The sequence below is a fragment of the Columba livia genome, chromosome 3 (genome assembly GCF_036013475.1).
Source record: "Columba livia isolate bColLiv1 breed racing homer chromosome 3, bColLiv1.pat.W.v2, whole genome shotgun sequence".
Classification (NCBI taxonomy): Eukaryota; Metazoa; Chordata; class Aves; order Columbiformes; family Columbidae; genus Columba; species Columba livia.
In genome coordinates, this window is record NC_088604.1 from 77,669,588 (window position 1) to 77,692,420 (window position 22,833).

The 22,833-nt window shown below is 42.5% G+C and overlaps 1 long non-coding RNA gene across 1 annotated transcript in view; it reads right to left on the bottom strand.

Annotated features, from left to right (window-relative positions):
• Positions 1-249: 249 nt before the first annotated feature.
• LOC110363443 (uncharacterized) overlaps positions 250-22,833 on the bottom strand; it is a 59,107-nt gene continuing 36,523 nt past the window's right edge. Inside the window, exons 2-4 of the long non-coding RNA XR_002421534.2 lie at positions 5,190-5,285; positions 3,039-3,203; positions 250-2,478 (exon numbers count right to left, since the gene is read on the bottom strand). This is a non-coding gene — a long non-coding RNA (uncharacterized LOC110363443). The remainder of the gene's footprint in view (positions 2,479-3,038; positions 3,204-5,189; positions 5,286-22,833) is intronic.

Here is a 22,833-nt window from a genome sequence, read left to right on the forward strand (position 1 = left end):
TACAGGGTGTGCTGCAGCCACCCAGGACTCTGCTGTGCAAAGCTCTCACTTCACAGCTCATAGTTCCAAGAAAAGCAGACTGAGGAAATAACCCAGCCTTTCCACACTGGTGCGCTCAGAGGTCCTGTGGGTGGCTTTCCACATGAAGGCCCTGTTGCTGCTTCCATTACCAACGCTCTGCTTTGTAACAGCAGCATGAAATGAGTCTTTCTATACCGTGCACACCCCTTCCCCCATTCTGCACTGAGGTTACCCACTTCTCTATCCATGCCCCTGCTCTGAGCTAGGGCTCCTACCCCCTTCCCGCATGCCCTTCTGAGCCAACTTTGTTACTGCTGGTTTATTTTTCTACCAAAACAGCTGCTTAGTTCTGAATAATGATGAGTGAATGTCAGTGTAAGGAGGGTAGCCTTTCTGGGGTTTTGCTTGGCTGGGGAGTGCCCACATGTGGTCACTTTGCTCAGCCAGGCAGGCATCAGTTCCTTCCAAATCAGCATGGCAAGGGGGTCCCCACGATTCAAGCAGAAAGGCACAAACGAGGAAGAAAACAGGAAGACCTCAACACTTCAAAAGCCTGAGCAGGCTTTTGAAGAGATGAGGACACAGGAGTGACGGCAGCTCTTCACAGCTTGGGCATGGATCTGTCATTTCCCAGTCACTGTCAGTTTATTTGCTTTCTCAGCGTATTTGGTATGCAACACGCAAGAAGTCATTCTGCAGAGGTGCCATCATCCTGTTGTGCTCTGCAACGTATCACCAAAACCACCGGCTTTCCGCCATGTTGGGACCCTGTCAGACCTCAACATCTCCTCCAGCATGCCTTGGACTTCCAGCTGCAGAAAGGATCTGTGAACGCCATCTTCTGCCTCACCCTCTCACTCTCATTTACTCAGTCCCACCCTCCAGGGCTGAACTGGGTGAGAGGGAGAGTACCTGGATGGTAGTTCCCTGGAAAGGGTAGTCTGCAAGCTTTCAGAGAGGGCACAAATCTTTTATGCTGGATCACTGTATTCAGAGATGAAAGATGCCTGAACATGACCCCAGAAGAGACCAAGGGCAAACAACGATCCTGTTACCCATATTCATGGTAGAGCAAGTCTCATGGGGCTGGTGGTCTTCTGCTGCCCTTCCTGTACCCTCTGCAATGAAGGAGTCACACTCCAATCCAGAAGTTTCTTCAGCTAAAGTATTTCTCTTAGTTATTAAGCCACTTGCTTGTTTTGTGGGTTGCAGCAGCAGAGCAGTGACAAGATCTCATTGTGGACACTGAGGAGACAGGCTGAATGAAGCCAAAGGCTCACAGACCTCCAGGGACTCGTCTGAACGTGGATGGAGCACATGATTCCCTTGCAAGCAAACAGCAACAAAAATTGCTTCTATGCACGAGCTTTGCTGCCTTCCTGGGGCACCACAGCTAGGAGCAGAGCTTTGTACTTGTTTTGCAGTCAGTTGCTTCTGTTAGTAAACCTGCTGCAAGAGAAACCCTTCACGAGGCTTTTTTTGGAACAAGACTGCATTCCTACCTTCTGTGTTATTAATATATCAGTTAAGATTACTTATAATATTTTTCATGTTTGTAATATGTTCTATCTGAAGAATCTCAGAACATTTTCAAACATTAATTAATTAGACTTACAGCACCGCTGTTTACTAGCTAATTGTTGGCCTTGTTTTTAAAGATTAGTTTACACCTGCTCTAGATGCTCCATCTCCCACATCCAGAAGAACTCATGTCAGTACATGTGCAGCAGATGGACACGGTATTAAAATGCCCAGGCTGCCCAAATCACTTGTCTGCACTGTGGCATCAGATTACACACTTCAGAAAAACAATCTTGTCCTAGAACTGAGATGCTTGGATAATCAGAGTACTACATGTGTTGTAACAGCTGGCTTAAAAAAAAAAGTGAATGAGTTCGTGGCTAAATTCAGACGGAGGTTGTGCTGGATGGAAAGGAGTTTAACTTTTTGGAACTTAGAAACTTTTTTCCAGGGACTTGTGTTGCCTAAATTTAAACAATTTTCTTTCTTCTGTTGACCTGCTAGTATTGGGAATTTTAAACTCTTTTTCCAAGGAATAGTAATTTGACAAGGTTGTATTCATCCCTATCTGTTAACTGTGTTTCTTTATAAGCATGTTATTTATTTCAGACATCTCTGTTCCTCTTGTTTGTGTTTGCAGAGCCTCTGTTTATATACTTATATAGACATTGTGATTCCTCTGACACAATTACAAAGAACAGTCTAGTTTCTTTTATTTTCAGTATGTTCCTTTGTTAGTGTTCACTGTCCAAATTCAACACCAAAATGTTTTTTCAAGAAACATGTGAAGACTGTCAGTATTATCATATTTGGTTCTTGACTGCTCAAACTTTGTATTGATACCTTAAAGGCAATTCCTCTTACGGTCCTGGGTTTTATTTTCTTCCCAGTTCCTATTGTGCATTTCTGTGCTGAATCAACATAATGCCAGACAATCTGAAAAAAAAAATACAAAACACAATAAAAAACAAACACACACACACACACACAAAAAAAACAAAATAAAAGAAAACCAAAACAGAAGACAATCTATGGAATGATTAATAAATCTGCTACATATAATCTGAGACTTGCCTTTAAAAAAAGCATTACTAGCATCTGATGCAGAAGGAAAAAAGAATATTGCTGCTGTTGCTATTGCTGTGGAAACTATTTCTTGCTGTTTCTACTTATCTAGAGCTTATCTAGGTTTTGCTGATGCCCCACTCCAGACAATTTCTCTAAGTGAAAAAAGCCAACTCGTTTTTACATCCCCCACTGTTTCCCAGGAAAATATCAAGTCTCTTCCCCTCTTCCATCCAACTTGAGACTTACTGTTTCTGAACAGCAAGTATTGCTAAAATTGATTTGCTTTAAATGAGAAAGACCTAGCATAGGAGGAACCAACATGCCACAGAAGGGCCACAAAGTTCAGCTGTATTGAAATTCTGATTATTTTACTTTTTTTACATCCTTAGAAACAGTTGGAGCAGTAGCGAGAGGGTTGGTCCTCTTACCCAAGCTCAGCGATACAATATCCCACAACAGCAGTAGGGTAATAGAAGTGCTGTGATGAATTGATGGGTTCATTAGTCTACAATCAAATAAGACTTCATAAAGAATAGACCTCACAGCAGCCAAATGCCATTGCTTTAATTGCAGCAGGTGCTCAGTGCCAGGGCCTGTATTAAAAGAAAAATTAAATGTTTCACTGGAACAAAAAATCCCTAGAATCAAGTAGACTACAAGAACAAAGAACAAGTTGCCAAGAGAGAAAAGAAAGAAAAGGGATCACATTAACTACCATGCTCATTTTCAGCTTTGCAAACTGGAGCTGTATACTTGAAACCTGAGTATGTTGTCTGTTCTCTGGCCTCTGTTGCAATAATATCCAAGTATATGCAATCTGAGATGTGCTTGTCCTCACAGCACCTCTGTGAGGCCAGGGAAGCTCCCTTACCAATTTTTCTGGGCAGAGAAATAACATCTTGGAGGTGCAAGTGTGTTCAGGCTCTTCATCTCTGCTGGCCTGAGCAAGGACCTACCATGCAAGCGGTTGGGTGGGAAGGTACGGGAAGGGACAGGATGGAGCCCAGTCCCACTGGGTTCCTCCTGCACCTCAGCACAACACATCACCCATTTGCAGGCACTGTCGTTTTGGGAGCAAAACATGAAAATGAAAATGTGCTGTCATGCTTCCATTCCTTCAGAGATTTCAATTCTCTCTGCTGGTGTTGTCCTTCACCAGCTGTTCATGGCAGGCTGAGAATTAGGCTGGGGTTTTAGTGAGCTGCATCCTTCTCCTCCCTCTACATCTAGGCCTCTGTCCTCACCTCCAAAAGCCAGTTTACATCACGGCTCCCTTTGCATCAGGAGCAAACACAGCGAGATCCTCACCTCAGCAAGCTGCGGCTGTAACACGGACTTGAGACAACTCTAACAGCAAAATATACACCTTTCCTCACTTGGTGTAGGTGAAGGATGTGTCTCCTGGAGGTGTTCAGCCCCAGATCCCCACCAGTGTGTTGGAATTATATAAACCAAGTGGGAGAAGAGGGCATCATGTGGGTGGTACAAGCACCAAGCTACAAGTAAGGGAGGAAATAGTAGTATCGGGTACTTGGGTTTGTGGTCTACAATACATGTAAATTATGATTAGAGAGGAGATTTTCTAACATTTGGGACATTCTAGCATTCTATTCTCAGTTACTCAGTTTTGCCTCTGCTGAGGTTCTAGGGTGCCTGAATGTTGGCATGGCTGGACTCAAATGGACAAACCTAGCCCCGATTTTAATTAGTCCCCATGCCACTTATTTCAACAGAGCTTACATAGTTTATACAAGAGTTGATTATTTCCTATTACACAGTCAAGTTCCCAAAGAAATATACTGCAAAACCATACTTAGAAAAGTTAAAGGGAACAGGCCAACAGCAAGTGACCTTGGAGATGTCCCTTGCCAGCTAAAATGAGGCTGAGTACGGTGCCTTAAATATAAATGCAAGATAGGATATTAATATAAATAAGAGCAAACCTGTTTAAAAAAGACCATGATAAATATGCATATCTGTTAAGGTAACTACATACATATGGTTTTGTGCTTGCCTTTGCATACGTGTGGCAACACTAGCATGTTTATATAGAAAGAGATATATAAGTATATATTTATATATTAACAACATTACGGTGTCTAAGTGTGAGTTTCTTTACATGTATTTGTATATATCTGTATATAAACACTCATACACAGTGTGTGAGATTGTGAGACTTATGAAGATGCCTGTTCCTTTGGTCATGATAATCTACATAGTGGACCCGCACACTGAGAATATTTTTGTAAGATTTAAGTTTTTCATAATTCAGAGATCAGCATCTGTTCAATTTACCATAAGCTGGCAATTTATCATAATAAAAGTGGAAATGAGCTGCTTACAACTGATCTCTGTCTCCTCATGCAGTACGTCTACATGTCAAACTCTTGTACCTCTTAGATCTGCCAATTGTCTGTGCCATCTGCTTGTCTGTGGGCACCCATGCTCTTCTCAGGGATCTGCAGTTTGGCTGTCTTAGCAAGGAGGCTCTGCTGGATGCACATCTGCTGTCACAAGTGAAAAAGGCGTTCTGGGCATTACAAAGCGTCCCAATGAAACATCGGAAGAGCCTGACTCACCTGGTTTTGTAGCCTTTACTAGTGTTAACATTATAGATCTATTTTCATCTTTGGCTTCATATGACTGAAGAACGGGAGAGCTGGACTATTTTACTGCTGTGCAAAGATAAAAGGAGAACAAAGGTGATAATTCAGTCAGAGAGGACTTACTCTTTTCTCTGCTACAGGCTTTCTTTTTCATCTTCATCTTACACCAGCATTTTTGAAATGTGGCTACTGGTCCCTGGTACTGAATATAGGACAACTCATTTCAGTACTCAGGTTTGAACAACTATCTTCGGCAGCCTGGTCTGAATAGTTTATCCTTAACACTCAGTTCTGCTTCTAATGTTAAGAAGGCTTTACATACACCATAAAAGACAAGAGACAGTTTCAATAAGAGATGCTCTTCACACACAGAATAACTGCTATCAGCAACTACTGTATTACTTTATATGCACTGTGCATACACTAAATATTATCCACTGCAAATTCCATTTTAGTGAGACTGCTGTGGGCAATTGTTCCTTTGTGCAAAGTGTCCTGGGAGAGCCCATCTATAGCTCACTATTGTCTCTTTCTTCCATTGTCACTGGAGTTCATTTTGTACTTCCTTGAGCTGCCAGCTCTGTACCACTATTGGTCCAATACTGATAGGCCAGAGGGGAAAAAAAGACTTGGGATGAGCTTGACTTTTTGTAGCATCCTACTGCATTTTATCAGTTCATTGTTAACAATAGCTGAAGGCAAGGCCTAATGATACGCTGTTGTTAGGAAGCACAAGTCTGAATGTGTGAGGGAGAATATAATAAAACAGAAATAAAAATAAGGACAATAATATGAATGTTTTATCTGCTATGAATCTGTTAAAAGATAATGGGCTGTTATTGAGCAGCCTAATGAGAATGAATAAAATATGTATGTCATATAAATAGAGGGAATAACTGCAAGATGTACTAACAGGGGCTGGGGGTCTGGATCAGGAAGTAGCTTCTGTTTGACTTCATAAGAAAATACTGTTACATGGTTTGCTTTTTGCATGGCTGACAGGAATTCTTTTCAGGAGCCCTGTATTAACCGCAAAGCCTCTGCCAGCAGCTGGACGTGGGTCAAAGGTAACTAGGATTTGCAGGACTGTGGCTGGGGAGCTCACAGGCTTTTTAGCATTCAGCAATAGAAATGAAGAGAAGGAGAACCCTGGATACTGACAGCTAGAATGAGAAAGTGGGAAAATCTTGATCTTTATTTTTTTCAGGACAGAAGTGGTAAAATTTTCATTAAAACACTACAAAACAAATTATTTTTTACCAGCAGGACAGTGCCTTAGTACTCTCAAGGTGGATGATAATAGGAGAATGAGCCCCTGAGACAAAAGAAAAGCTTCCTACAGGAAATTAAATCCAAGCTTTGCAAATAAGAACAATAGCCTACAATCCAGGTAAAACTACAGACGCAAATGAATGAATACAAAATGAAAATTAGCAGAGCCTGAAGCAGTGACACCTCAAAATACAAAAGAGAGGAGAGTGGCTTCACAGCACCTACTGAAACGAATTTATAACAATATGCATACTAATGAACCTGAAACGCCACTTAGTTTGTGCATCCATTATTCATTGTTTAGCTTTATAGGAAACGCAGCCGTACAATAGAACGATTACAGGGAGCATCACTGGGAGCGGGAAGATAACAGGGAGGAAACAGGAGCAGCATCTGTTCCTTCACCCCGGTCCCCTTGCATGAAAATTACCACAGCATTGGAAAAGGGAAAGGTTGCAAGAAGAGAAACCAGATGAGAGGCTCAAGATGTCTTAGAGCTTCTTTTCTTTTCCCCTTGAAATCTATGGGATCGCTGTCCCTGAAGGAGCAGGCGGTGCCAGGAGATGAAAAGAAACACCCTACAAAGGCCTATGCTCTCCCTCAGCTCTCTGGGCATGTTTTCAGGGGCTGATATATTCTTCTGAGAGCAGGAATAGTCTGACTGTCTGTTGATGATTAAAGGGCCTTAAATAAGAGAAACAATATAGATAGTGAGCAGAGCTGGTTTGGGCAGCCAAATCTATTCAAGGTCCGGGGCACAGGGACGCTGAAGGCAGCTGTTGAGAGAGAAACAGACAGAAGCAGCGGCAATAGATCGGGTATCCCAAGTTCCCCCATGGTTCCTGTCCCTTTATGACTGTGCAGGCAAAGGCTTTTCTGAACCAGATTTCTCAGCCACTTGCTGAACTGAAGGATGGGTTGAATTTGACCTGCTGGAGAACTTACACCACCAGCCAAGACAGAGATATAACACATTCTTTCTAATGAACTGGCTCTTTTTCAGTCCTAAGCAAATTTGATGAATGATTACTCATTTTCCAATGCTTCTGCTAAACTATGTGCCCTTCATATTTTATTTTCTGAATATTCAGGGCCACAATAAAAGCACAGAGGCTGACATAGACCTTCTGGGATAACAGAGGTACCTTTTCTGCACTCCACTGGCTTTACCTGAGACTGTAGAAGGTTTGTTTTATTGCAAGCTGGAGCATCATCAAGAGAACTAAGTCTAATATACTAAGAGCTTCTTTTGCATAGATAAACTGGAAACAGAATGGCTGAGGTTGGAAGTGGCCTTCGGTTATCATCTAGTCCACACTTCCACAAAAGACATGGCACAGCCTTCCTCAGCTGCAAGGACCACAAGGTTCTAGACACTATGTTCATGTTTCCAAATAAATATACAGAACACTCTGCATTTACATACATTTACAACTTTTTAATGTAGGCTAAATTACAAAATTTTGCAGGCAATATGTTTTTTACCTATCACATTACTGCATTTGGGGGATAAGGCAAACATTCATTGAAATCATAGGAGCTTTTTCTCCTTTTGCATTTAGTGTATCTTACAACCTGAGAAAGCATACTTTTGAGAGCTACACCTTCTGCAGGCACACTCAGAGGATTTGTGGAAATTATAGTATCCACTGGTATAGGCACCAGAGTTAATAACCTAGCAAAGCTTTTTAGCTGAAAGTGTTGGGCAATCAGATGTTATATTCACAGGGGTTCCAAGATGTGCTGAAATATCTGGAAAAGTTTTAAATTTTCATGAGATGGAAAAAGGTTTTCACACACCTGGGTTATAGTAGAGTGGCTTGTGTATATTTCTCCAGGAGAACTGCTTCTACATCTGGTTTTGATATTGTAAATTCTTACTGAAAATAAATTTAGGTAAGTGGTTTTTACAGTTTCACATTTTACAAAGCAAATACATTGGAGAGAGAGATTTTTCGGCTGTGTTGTTTGTTTTTTATTTTTCCCCAAACCCAACAGGCTTTCCAGTTTTTGATTGTTGGAACACCCATAGTATTTTATTTGCACTACAAAAGGATTAAACCCAATTACAAGTAAAACTTGATGTGAAAATTATCATGCCTAACAGCTATATATCACCACTACTTTCTGTGAGAAGGTTTTGAACAGTTGTACTGCTGAATTTTATTCCACTACGCTAAGCCATTTGCAAAACTATGGCTACAGTAATTTTTAATGAGTAAATTCCTGTTTTGGCTGATTTTCTCAGTAACAGGAAAAACTAAAACAGGTGTATAATTCATGCTCAAAAAAAGTGTTTTCTTAACTTGAAGATATATCCTGTCTGTCTGTCTCTCTGTGTGATAGTATGCTTGATCTCATGATGTCTGTGTATTTACTTTAAATAAAAGATTAGCTGAAAAAAACCCTCCTGACATCCCAAATATAGTATAGTAGGAAGAGAGCAGAAGGTTCATCCTCAGGGGCTTTGTCTCTACTTTGTCAACAGAAACCTCAATGAAACCTGGATTCATAGCATGCAGATGTGTTGTTCATTATCTCTTTATGTATATAATGAATAAATCATAAAGTCCAAATAAAAGTATAAATATTTATATATGTATACACATGCAGATGGGGTTGCAGTAAATCAGTATTATCTGCCCTGCCTTGTACTATTTTCTTCTTATTATTAAATGTGTAGGAGGTGAGGAACTGTGTATTTTCCTTCACAGCCCATTGCTACATTATGTTCAGATTTCCTGACACCTGCAAGTTACAGAGTTTGCATTTGTGTTGGGGGGAGGAAAAAAAAAAAAAAAAAAAGAAAACTCAGCTACTTCATTGATGGAATCAAATCAGACCTAGATAGATGGGGTGGTAAAACATTTTTCAAAAATCCCATCAGTTTGAATTATAGTTACACTCAGAAAATGCCTGGGGATGCACCACACCAGTGAGCTCTGGCCTCTCCCGGTGGACTGCGGCTGCTCTCCCGGGAGACAGGCAGCCTGACCAGCCTGACACCTGCGTTCAGGCACCGCGACCTGAGCCCCAGCTCTGCTGCAGGCTGACCTGGGGCCACTTCAACTCCTTCCCCGCCACTGCAGTGCTGGTATTAGCTTGCACACGTTGAATTTCAAGCATGTTTACATGTTCAGTTCTTAAAACTCAGGGCTTTGGATTTAACTAGGTCGCCTAGATTCTACGGTGGTAACGAAGAGTAACACCAACTGGGTGCAAACTTAGCAGCAGGTGTAGTCTTTTGCCAGTCCTGATCAGCAGGGCATATACCACTGCATCAGGTGAGGCAGTCAGAGATGGCTGAGGTTAAGTCTCTGATACCAACTCACTTTTTTTCAGAAATCTTGGGGAAATTCTGGTTCTACTGAAGTCAGTGACAAAACTACCTGAGGATCAGTGGTTTACAGGTCCCTATTTTCATTTGCAGGACTACCAATGCTGAATAAAACTGCTTTTGGGTTTGCCATTGAGTTTCATCTGAAAGTCAGGGAGAGTGATGCAGCAGTGTGGAGCACTATAGTATCATTTTTCTAGCAGACAGTTTTTATCTCTGTCTGCCTTTTGATGTAATTAATGTGATACACAGCAAGTCATTTTATCACCCCAGTAGTGTCATCTCAAGACCTGGCCTGACTAGTTTGTAGCCTCTCTGTATATTGTCTTTGTGGGACATTGTCACTTGTCTAGCCATGTATGAAGATGGAAACAAAAACTCTTAAGTGCTCCACACTTGCATTGTTGTTCATGCTTCTAAATCTTCTTGATTAGGAATAAAAGTAGGATGCTACCAATAACAGATACTTCTTACAGGAGACAGCTGATGATTATTGCGCGTGATGCTTATAAAATGACCAGGATCCCTTTTAGGAGGTAACTCCATCATGCCCAGTGATGTATGGCGAAACATACTGACACTAAAATGAAATTCACATTATGCAGCAGGCCATGGTGTGACTGAGAACAAACATTAAGAAGGTCATTCTGAACTGATTTGTCAAGCTCATGCTGTTATTCTCGCTTTCTTGTCATGCTGTTATTCTGGCTTTGTTGAAGCAGAAATCCAAGTATTCTGATGGATAGTGGCTTAGCAACCTCTTTGAGCACTTGTAAGAATATATTCTGGACAAATTGTAGTTTTGGGTTAAAATATCACACATTGTCCCTTATTTAATTCCTCCTCCATATTCATGTGCAGAACTTGAAAGATGGTGATGTCTGTTCATTTGCTTCAATAACTACATCTTCATCTCTTGCTTGTTTGCAGCACTGTGAATATGCAGATGAAAAAAGTCATGCTGTTCCATTTATAACCAGCAATTCTTTTACTTTCATCCTAAATAACTTGCGGGAAATGTTTTCTCCAGTTTCATGGCTGAGCCTGGAGCAAGAGTAAAGGTGGAGGATTACTGATGGAAAATTACAGGCTTTCCTGAGGTTCTGGTGGTCTCCTCTCATTGCGGTCACACAGGCTGCTGCTTACCTCTAACACTGACCCCATCTCAGGCAACTCTGCTATAAGATTATGGACTTGTAAAGGATGTAAAGGAGGTGGTTATTAACATTGTTCCAACATAATTTCCACAGTATGCATAAAACTTTCCTTCCTCTACCTTACCTCCTTTACACATATTTTTGATTGAATTACCTATTTATAATCACCTCCCCAAAATACTCCACCTTCACATTATCTCTTTTGAATACTGCATCCCACTTCCCTACTACCCTCTTTTCCTATCTAACCTACCACCCTCCTTAAGCTCTCCCAAACGGCTCTCCTGCTGCTGTGACACAAAATTTTGCGCAGCTGTTTTCCTCCCCCAACCAACAGCCTGTCTTCCTCGGCTGCCTTTCTCCCCAGGCTCCCTTTCTCTCCCTCCTTAACACCCAGTCTTGCCTGTTCGATTCCAGTTTATTCCATGCTGGTTACACCACACTAAGGAGCGTAATGCTTCATGGGAGTTCATTAAGCAATACAACCAACATCTGTCATGTGCTTGCTCTCTCATCCTCTCCCCATAGGAAGATGTGCGCACAGTGCAGTGTTCACTTTTGAGATTTTTTAATTCCACATATGTGTATATGTATATATATATATATGTATGTGTGTGCATACTTCAATATGTAAATATGTATGTATACATATATAAACATACACACACATTTTGCCTTGTATTTATATGAAAGAAGGCAACAGCAGAGAAATGTGCCTTGCCTGTAAGCACAGGAGGGAATGAGGGCTGGCAATGTCTTTATTTTCCAGGGAAGCTTCTTACCACTGTTTTGTGCTAACCCTTGAGGAAGCTGTGTCTCCCACAAGACTGGCTTTTACCTTGTTTGCCACAAGTTCTACTGGGGCAGAGGAGCATAGTGTAGATTACAGCCTTTGTCCCAGAGCTTTAGGCGGTCTTTCAGAGACTCACATTCTTTCCTGAAGGCTGAAAAATGAACGGCATCTGAGAACTTGGGTCCGTATTAGTTGGGGTGCAAAATTACTCGGCATATGGAGCAGGACTCACTCTACAATAGCTAGATATGCTGTTCTGTGCATTTGCCATTTTTTTTTTGAATAAGCAATATTTCCACCTAGATATTTTCAGAACCATGTATGGGATTAAAAAACGCACGACCACTGATTTTGAAGGCTTTTGAGAGCAGCTTCTTGGCACAAACAAGTTCAGGTGTTTGTTGTTTTGTTTTGTTTTCTATGCTGTCTACCAATGCCACACTTGCTAGAGTGGAATAATTTAAGACATCCCAGGTTTTCCTCTCTCCTCTGCTATTTCTACCATTATATTATGTGCCATCCAAAGCCATCTTCTTGATTTCTTGCAATATGGATCTGTGCAAGTCCAACACCTCAGATGGTGCCCTGTGTACTCTAGGGCACTGAGAACCACAAAATCAGGCTGCGTGCATGCATTTGCAGATAGCTGCACCCAGGGAGGAGTGCGTTGCTATGCATTGGTACCCTGCTTTCTCTGATCTACAAGTTGGTAGATGTGTCTTCGAAAAGGTCAAAACCTAGGAGCAGGGAGTGAGCCCACCCACCTTCTCTCTAAGGACTCTCTGCCTGCCCCGATCGCAGAGAGAAGTTCTGCAGGACCACAGTCTTTACTTTGCTTCTAATGCATGGGGAGGTTGCCTGGGCTCCTTGGCACCCCTGTGCCCCTGACACCTGCTGCCCAGCCTGGTGTTTGTCCACAGAATAACAAAAGTGGTGGGAGTCTGGGATACGCTGCAATGTGAAGTTTGGGGCAAATTTTCAGTGTATGATTGAGGAGCTGGGTGAGAGAAAGACTGTTTTACACAGTTATAGCCCTGGGTATAAGCTTCTCTTTCACATTAACTATGCTTCTGATGGTCATGTACAAAATGCTTCACTGTATAAGGATATTAAACACATTGTTACCATCAAGAATAAAATGAATCTATTTTAGTGAGACTGTATTAAACATATTGACTGTTTTCCCTTCCATACCTTTTACTGCATACTGGATGATGACATGATTATCTCCAAAAAATACCATGAGCTTGGACAGGACATATGAAATTCTCCAAAGCAGAAATAGGATAGGAAGGAAAAAAGGATTATCTCAAAAGTGTGTTTTTGCACACAGGTCTGCTGTTACACAGTATCAAATGAAGCTAATATTTAATTTCATGTATATTCACTTGGCTTCATTTCTTAGGGCTATATTCCTCTATCAGATATACAGGGTGTGTCTTAGATCTAAGTTAGAGAAATGAAGGATGTTCTCAGGCTACAAAGTTCATCTGCTGCATGCTCCTAGACTCCAAGTAGTACTTTCCTCTGAGTGCTTTGCCATTGCTGCTGTGGGGTAAACGAATCTCAGGGAGGGGCTACAGCTTCATGGAAACAGAGTATTTTTAGTTCAACACCAGCTGAAATTTTGGCTGTTTAAAGTGCAAAATGCCTGAGGTGAAATAATTGCCGTGCAGCAGTCTGCTCAGATGTGGTGCCAAGAGCCACATCAATGGCTACGCTGGACTGAGCTGCATTGCTGCAGCCTCCTTGAAGTCACAGCCACAGCCGTGCCACCCACCATCGCTGGCCTCTCATGAAGGGCATCCTTCCAGACACGGCAGCCCTGACCCTTGCCAGCTGCTGCCCTGGGCACCCCAGGAACACACTGGCTGGGTCAGCTACATTTTCTCACACTCCCTCCAGCAATGTCTCCTTGAAGCCACCGTCCAATGCTGCTCAACGATATCTGGATGTGAAGGAGGTGTGTTTTGGATTCTGATAACATTGACAAAAGCCCACGTGCTCCCTCTGACCATTTCCACTTTTCAGGCAAACATAGTTTAATCAAATAAACTATTTTAGGAAGGACCTTTTCCTTGTATATTCAGTTCAGTTTAGAGACTCTAAACCAAACCAGCCCAGGCTGCCCTTGAGCCCTGCCTGTCTGGTGTGTAGGCAGAAGCACTTTTCTTCATACAGGTTCAAACTGAAAACTGTGGGCACTTGAACTGGCAATGGCTGTGGCCAGACATTTCAGGCTCAATGAGATTTTGTTTTGTTTATTGATTTCATAGAGAGCAAAAGCTAGTTTTGAAGAGAGTGGAGTTCGGCATTTTTCAAGCTGCAGTCATCTAAACCAGGCATTAGATAGAAACACATCTGAGCATCTCCGTGCCTTTGTAAATAAACTTTAAAAGATGCATTTTTAAAAAAAGTTCTGTAGGTGAACACATTCCTTTCCATTGATAAAATCCTGAGGCTCCACATCTTGAATAACTTTGAATCAAGACATATGCATGCCTTTGATGATGACTCGGTATAAAAGGCATGCAAAGTTAGTAAAACATGACATAACTTAAGAATTGCTGCTCCAACTGGGAGCATTTACTGTGGAAAATTGCAAGTTTTGCTCCAGAGAAGCAGCAGACTGTGGCTGCCTCCAGGGATGTGGTGGAGATGAGCCCTCCTAATTGCAGGATGTGTGGGCTAGGAACCTTCTCCCCTTCCAAAACTCATGACAGGCTGTGCCTTGGCTCCTGACTGGAGGCAGCATGCAGGAACCTCCGGTGGTGTCCCTGCCTTCCTGAGCCCCTTCCCCATGCTTCCAAGTGATAGGGTGAATTTTGACACAGGGGTCACAAACAGCATTACAGACATGAGTTTAGTTAGCAGCAGATAAACATTCCTGTCCTCCCTGTACAGCCGTTTGATAGGACTCCCAGCCTGGCACTGGCAGCATCAGGGCTATAGAGATCCACCACATTCACTTCATCTGCAAGGAGCAGGCTCCCCTGGGAATCAAAGCATGGTGTCTGACTAAGGAAAAGCTTACCCAGAGCCAGATAACAAGAAAAGAAATGATAGATAGTGCTGCTTCAGACAGGCCACAGCAGTTCCTCCACACTCCCATCTTAGATCTGGTCTCCCAGACACTCACCCTTGCTGTGCTTAGGTTCATATGGTAACCGAGTATCTGAGTGCAAGGGCTGAGGTCCCTTGGGATGAAACAAAACCAGAAGGTCCATCCCAGTTGCTAAAGGGATATCAGCCTGCTCCAGAGTCACCTGCCACCGCAGAGGGGACACTGGCTTCTGGTCACCAACTCTACCATTCTGGGATCTGTCCCTGCTGCCCCATGTTGGACAGAGGGACTAGAGCACTGGAGGCTGTGGAGCTGACCCTGTGGTCAGGACTCCTCTTTAAATGAACCCTTCTTTATTCACTTATTCTGAGGAAAATGATGCACAGAGATATGTGTGCCACAAGTACAGCAGGGCAGAACTGCTCCACCTAGAAAAGGCCAAGAAGGAGGAGGGTGGTTACTGGGTACCTTTCTTACAGGGGAAACAAAAGGGAAGAGAAAGACTGAGAAAAAAAAGTAGTAATCTGAACTCTATCATTAATGCTTCAGTCTGTTGTCCTAAAGACAAGTTTTGGACAGATCAGTAAAGGCTTACAAGTATTGGTAGAAGGCTGGTCTTTGTCTGCTTGCTCTTACAAAAGAAGTTTGTGGGAAAAAATCAATACATTTCTTGTTTCCAAAGGTACTATCTTTTGCTATAGCTCTGTGGCAGGTTTGCAGATTTCAACAGTGGGACAGCTAGTCTGCAGTTAATTAGCTTTGTTCTTACTTATAGGCATAAAAGTCAAACAAAAGTAACAAAGAGCAAGCCTTTACACAATTTTCAAGAACTATCCATGGCTCTAAAACTTGAATTTGTTGACGGCAGACCTTTAAGAGTGTGCACATATCTAAGTGTGGTTTCTAGCCATGCAGCAATTATTGCTGCCTCTGTCTCTGTAGGAAGTGCAAGATACAAGAAATATTGTATGGAATATCTATTTTTGAACCCTTCACAATAAACACCAGCTTTAATGTGCTTCTTTCTTCACAAGGTCAGTACTCTAGCAAATGCCCTCTGCTTCGATTTTTGGGTACTACAACAATACAGATTAACAATTACAAATAGACTACCTGCTCAGAATGAACAAACAGTACACTGATAACCAGCTTTAGATGATATCCGTGTTTGATGTTGCTCTGAGACAGAGGATATAAGGGACACAGAATATGCACCTCAGCTTCTTCTTGACCACCTCTTCCACCCTGAACATTCAAAGAAGATTCTCCAGTCTGACATTTTTGAGATTCTTGATAGAGGTCCATGGGAAGAAAGGAGCCATTGTAGTGACAGCTGTCTACTCTGCATCATGCATCATTGTCTCGAGCTATTCTTAGTGATGCTTGGAAAGCATCAGAGCAATCTGTGAAACTAGCCAGTGATGCTGACAGCATCTTACCACAATTATGATGATGTAGTCAGTGCTAGCTAATAAGGCTGGTGAAAAAAATGCCAAAACAAAATAACATACTCTGTTTTCCATTTTTTTCAGAGACATCAGCATGAAGGATTTCAGATAAGGGAGGGAAGGAGTTAGGACTGAGGGAGGGCACTGAAAAGGACACCAAAAAAATCTGAAATAGAAAACCTCTCTTCAAGTTCTCTTCTTGTTCATGATAGATTAATTTGATTGTCAACAATTCTGACTGAAAGAGATGAGAATTACTGGGCTGGATTTATGAAAGCTTAAAATTTGATTTGGTTTCAGAAACAAGAAGAGAGAAACATTTAACCTTGTTATACAGGGGACTGAAGTTCTCAGGGAAGTATCCTTTGCTGAGGTACATGAGTGCAAGCTTCATGCTTGGCAATGAAACTATGCTGATTTATGCCAATTGAGGCTTTGGCCTATGTAGAGGAATCTGCTATTGCATTCCTTCCACTGAAAGGTTTTCAGAACTCCACATCTCTTGTGATGCCCATTATAAACAGTTATTGTCAAACAACCATATTAAAACCTAGGCACAGAAAAACAGGCAAGCTACTGGCATGAAAAGAATGCAGGGGAGATATCAGTGAAAATATAGCAATGGCAAGATTGATTAAATTGTTGAATGCTTGCTCAGGGAGCTGCATAAGCAACACTACCTGAATCTTGTGTCTTTGAGGGGCCAAATGTCTATATTACAGGGAGGAATAATCCTGCCTCTGGGTGATGAAGAGGAGGACATCCAATTTTTTGCACTGCTGACTTCTGCTGTGTGTGGAACAAGGCAGCTGGGACCAGGATCAGTCAGCGTGAGTGCTTAGTAAGCCTGTTGCCCATGTGCTGTCAGAGGTGGTAACAAGATGAGCAAGGCACAAAACTATTTTCTATCCATGTCAGTAAGATCTGAGTTCTGATTAAAATGTAAGACTTTTCAAGTGGTTTGTAGCTGCCTTGGGAGCAAAGGAGCTGCCCAGGAGAAGTCTGCTCTCTGCCAGGAGACCCCACCAGCAGTGCTGCTGAGACGCTGAGAGCACAATCCTCCCATTATACCTACCTATCAGCCTCGCCACAAAAGTCCCCTATCCTACTGCTGCCCCATGGATGTGGTGAGCATATTCTACACTCTGTGTATAGACTAGAGTGAGAGGTAAGCATCTCCACAAGACCTGATCAGATACTAATAGCAAGCATTCCCCCCATTCAGACAGTTGTCGTTTGCTGAAAAACAACAAACAGGAGCTAAACAGAGAGCTTCTGTTTGTGGGAATACAGTAGAGTCCTGACTGGAGGCACTGGCTCGGCTCAGGCCCTGCACACAGACTCTGCAGTATCTTAACTGGCACAGCGTGCATTGAGTAAGCATTGCTAGAAGCTGTGGCAGATGCACTCGACGCCCTCCCCAGCCAAACCAGCATCAGTTTGGTCCAGGCTCCAGAGGAGGTAAGGGCCTGAGCCGTAGCCAGGCCAAGAACTCCTTCCAGGAGACCCACAGGGAAGCAGAACGGCACACCGAACACCAGTGGCTTGTGGGCACAGGGAGTCCAGTGAATACTTTTCCTACTGTGTGTGGTTTGACTACAACTCAACCATTTCATTCCATAAATACAACAGTCTGGATGAGCCCACTTTGAGCTCTTCCTGCTAAATAAGTGGGTTGTATGGCAATCGTTTTACTACTCAGAGATCAGTGGATGAGCCCAATTCAAGTTCAATATTAATCATTTAGCCTAAGTAGATGCACACCAAATGTAATGGATTATTTGGAGATATAAAGTTGTATGATTTTTAGTATACTCTTTGATTCATGTTGCTTGGTAGAATAGATTTGCTAAGATTTTAAGCTCATATTTACCATAAGCAACTGGAGACTACACTAAATGCCTGCAAGATAAAGTCTAGCTTGCATTTTGCTGGGAAAAAATGGAACCGACTGGGAAAACAAAGATCCAAGGCTAACACAGAGACATCACAGACATCTGCAAAGCAGCGTCTATTTTGCGCTTCACTGAGGAGAAAGGAATAATCCAAACAAAACAGCACCTTCAAGGATATGGACCAAAAACTGTGTCTACAACTGAATGAAACAAAGGACCATGTGGAGTCAGAGAAAAATGGTCCAATGGGGAGCAAAGGACCTGGTGGTGAAATATTGCTATCGGACTAAATCGTGGTGTGAATGGTCTGTAAAGATATAGAAGTTTGTAGTTTTCTATGCTTCGGTAGACCTCTGTGCATGTATCCAGCTTTAGCCAGCCTTCCTGCTCTTCTACTCCATTAAATTTTTATTTTTCCAATAATTTTGTCTCCTGAAAGTCTGCTTTGCATGCGGTTGCAGGCCTCCCCTGAAAGTTTGTCTTCAGAGCTCTAAATACAGGCTCTGGAGCTAGCGGTCATCAGGGAGAGAAGAATTCAAGTCAGTTTGCACCACGATGGATACTGGCCTCGCCTGAAAGTTTGTCTCCAGAGCTCCAAGACACAGCCCCCCAGACCGAACAGTTATCAGGAAGGGAAGGTGCTTGAAAGTTTGCTTCGCAAATGGGTACAGGCATCTGGAGAGAAGGTAAGCAGAGGCTGGGCATATTTCCCATATGCAGTAAATAATAGAGCATACCCGCCACTGAACTCAAAATTTTAAGTTGCGCTTCTCCTTAAGAAAACTAAACATTGTTTTGCAGCAAGCAGAACCCTAAATTACTCCACTGTGACAGAAACCCAGATGCACAGCTTCTTTTCCAGCCATCCTTGGAAGAGGCTATCAGCAAAAGTATACTGATCCAACAGCTCCACTAGAGGCACTGGGAGCAGGACTGATGGACCCAAAGAAGAACTTCAGTGATCTAAAAGTGAGATATTTAATATGATCACGTCAGTCAGACTCCCTCCACAGTGCACAGGGGGATAGAAGCACATCCAAAGGAGATGTTCATGAGCCAGGAATGCTGGCTGTTATATTCATCTAAACCACCCTTCAGAGGTGGCTGTCCACTGGCAACTGCAGGGCTTGAATGACTGATTCAGAAGAGATGTCTTGTCTTACTTTTATACAGCTAACATCAGATGAAATTAATTCTCTTCTCCTTTCATATTCCAGTTCCCCAGAAAGTAACGCAAAGTCCATTGAAATCGGGCTAATTCCCATGATTTCTGAATCAAGCCCAGCACAGGGGGAGACAGCCAATGTTAGAAGAAAATAAACTTCAGCAAAGGGCATAAATGCCTCCAAGTGATATTCATCTTCCTACTCATAGATTTCTTCAAGTCTTAGAGGCAACAGCAATGAAAGGCATACAAACATTGGCATTGCAGCAAAGTACAGAGCCATTTGAAATGACAAGTTCATTTATTGTTACTCATACCAAACTCCATAGGTCCACAGCACAGCTAGGAGCCCTTCTACTAGACAAGGCCAAGAAACACACTTTTCTTGGCTCACCTGGAAATTACATTTAGCTTGGCTTTAAAAATTCTAGCTCCCAAGGGTCTACAAAATGGGTAAAAAGTTAAAGAGAAAGGATAGCCAAATGCTTCTAATGCTCCAGACGACAACAGTTAAGCTCTGAGCTTAATGGCCTTGCTATCACTCACTGTACTGGTTCATCCATCTTGATTAAGTCTGGTGTGACATACCCACTTCCCTGGGCATGAGTAAGAGAAGCAGAAGAATAGTACAACCTGTCAACTCAGAGTGAGTTCTTCTGCCCTGGGCAAAGGTGGTGCAACTTTCCCAAAGATGTGACAGTTGCACAGGACACAGGAGTGCCTGGTTGCTTAGGAAATAACACATGCCTCAACACAAGAAATGTGAACATTCATTCAATTTTACTGCAGAGGCAGCTCCGAACCAGCTGCTCTGTTAGAAGGCAAATGGGGATTTATCTTTGCATTTGCATGATGCCATTATTTAAAAATATTGTGCCTGGACCCTATTGTGCCAGCTACTGCACAAACCAAACAAAAGGCAGCCCAAACAGGCAAACTGCCAGGCAAGAAGCAACAGATACATCAGTTCCATGAGGAAAAGCTGAAACACTGCAAATCAGCCTGCTGGGTGGGCTGCCGGGCTAGCCTTGAGCCCTGCGGCTCTTATGCCCAAGGAGGGACACGAGGATAGGTTGGAAAGAGGAGAAATGAGGTAACTTTGCAGGTGTTTACAGGGGGCTCCTCTAGTGGGAGGCAAAGCATGGGAGAAAACCCCAACCCTTCAGCCGCTCACCAAACAGGACCTGAAGATCGTGTTACCAGTGCCAGTTCATTCCCACAGGCATGCTGCGGTTTTCCAGTGTATGGCACAGTGCCACCCCAAGGCAGGATGATGTGTTAAGCACAGGGTGCTATGCCTTAACATGCAGTTTCGCAGCCTTTGTGGTGGGTTTAGGCCTTTGCTGTTAGCTTTTATGTTGAGTAAGTTGGGTTTTTTTTTAGTCTAATGAGTTTTCAGCATGCCTTTGTACCTTGCCAGCTCCACACACAGACAGACACACACACGTATACTGCAGCTCATCCTCCTACCAGCAAACCTATTCAGACATTTCTCAGAAGGGCTGGGAATATAAACAGGAGATAAAGCACTTAAAGCAGAAAGCAGATGGGTCACTACATCCCACTGCTGTGGCAGTGTGGAGAGCAAAACCTTGAGTGGTTAATCCAGCACATGCTATTGAATTAATGGCCAGTCCTGGTAGGCCACCCTCTCCATGCTCTGCACTCTCCTTCTCTTGGTGGCCACTAGTACAGGTACAGCCAACAAAAAGTCATTCCCAGAAATATGCAGGGTCTGTTAGGACCACTGGGCAACACTGGGAAAAGGAGGGTTTGATTTCTAGACAAACTCTTGCAAATCACTACTGGTAGGGGGCATGAAAGCAAAGGAAGTGTCAGGTACCACTCTATGGAGATAAGCCAGTGATGTTCCTCATTAATGCTCTGTCTTGTTTTGAAGTTCAAGAGATATCGCAGCTTAACTTGTTTCTCTTGACTGCAATTCATCACTGCTAATAGAGCAGAGCCACAGGGTGAGCTGTTAGACATGCACTGGCAAGAGCAAACTGTTACTGCATGAAAATCAGCCCACATTAATGTCCTTAAAGAACCAAAGGCTGGGTGGAGGATGCATTTCCCTGCTCTGCCCAGGGGGATTTGTATTTACTAACTGGCTCGAGGGTCAACAGTTCTGTTTTTCTTGACTTTCCAGTATTAGAGTTTGCCTTTACTGCCTGCCATTCAACTGCAGCCACAGAATAATAATGGAAAGGAGAAATCACAACACTGAAGCTTCCAAAACCCCAAGCAGGGCATTTTGTATGTGTTTGCATGTGCATCTTTAGCAGGGCTGTAATACATTCAGAGGAAGAATTTCTTCCCTTCAAACAACAGAACAGTTGTGAAATGATTTTTGCAAGCTTTACTTTTTTGACACATCTAATTAGATGCAGCGTTATTCCTGCAATCAGACATTTACCAGGTGAGAAGCCTTTCCTGTGATGCAGAGATGAGTCCTAGCTTCAAACTGTGATGCCTTTTGTTTCCTGTGTACTTGCATTGCTCTACTGCTAAGGTCGCCACCACAGCACACAACAGAATGCCCTTTTTGTCCTTGAAGCTGCTGAAGCCTTTGCTCTGCTCTCTCATCAAGACTTAACTTCTGTTCTTTCCACTTATTTTCCTTCTTCCAAGTTAAGTCATAAATCAGTAAATAAGGCTGCTTGCTTGTTTATAGGAACTTTCCCTTCATAAATCACTGTGTCCCACAGAAGTCAGCCATCAGTGCTAGAGGCAGCGAGGCTGAGCATTACGGTGCCTTTGGAGCCCAGGAACTGAGTGCTCATCCTTTTTTATGTACAATAACTTCTCTTCCTTCCCTGCATGAGGTCCTCTGTGGCTTTCGGAGCAAGATCAAGTCTTCTGCCAGGATTCTCTCTTACCAGGAACTGAAACACTCTCAGAATATCTGATTATGTCTTATTTTATCCCAATTCCACATCCTCTTTATACATTAATAAAATCTGTGAAAAACATGAATGCAAACACTAACCATGCAAGCACTCCTTGAAAACCTACCTCAATTTGTAAACTCATTTCCCACAGTTTGATGTTGCAATAGGGACTCTTTGTATGCAGATATCTTTAAAGTGAAGAAAAGTAAACTGTGAAACATAGGATACATTAATAGAAACCTGATTTGCACATTTGTGATAGACTATAAACTCTTTTAATGTCTTGAAAGCATAATAACATGTTCACCTTCAAAGAGCACCTAAACTGTGTATCTAAAACAATTTATGTGCCGTGATTGATTATAAGGCTTTTCTTCTTGCAAATACAGCATATTCTACGCAAACTTTTTTTTTAATTTTCATTTTAAAGAAATTAAGTAATATTTTATCTTAACACGATTTATTATTTTCAGGCCTAGCTTTTAAGCTGCAGGCTGAAACTGGAGTGCTCGACACTGTGACTGATGGTGTGTTTGTCGAGCATACAGCTTCAAGTAAGAAAAAGCAGCACACAACTACAGTAAGAAAAATC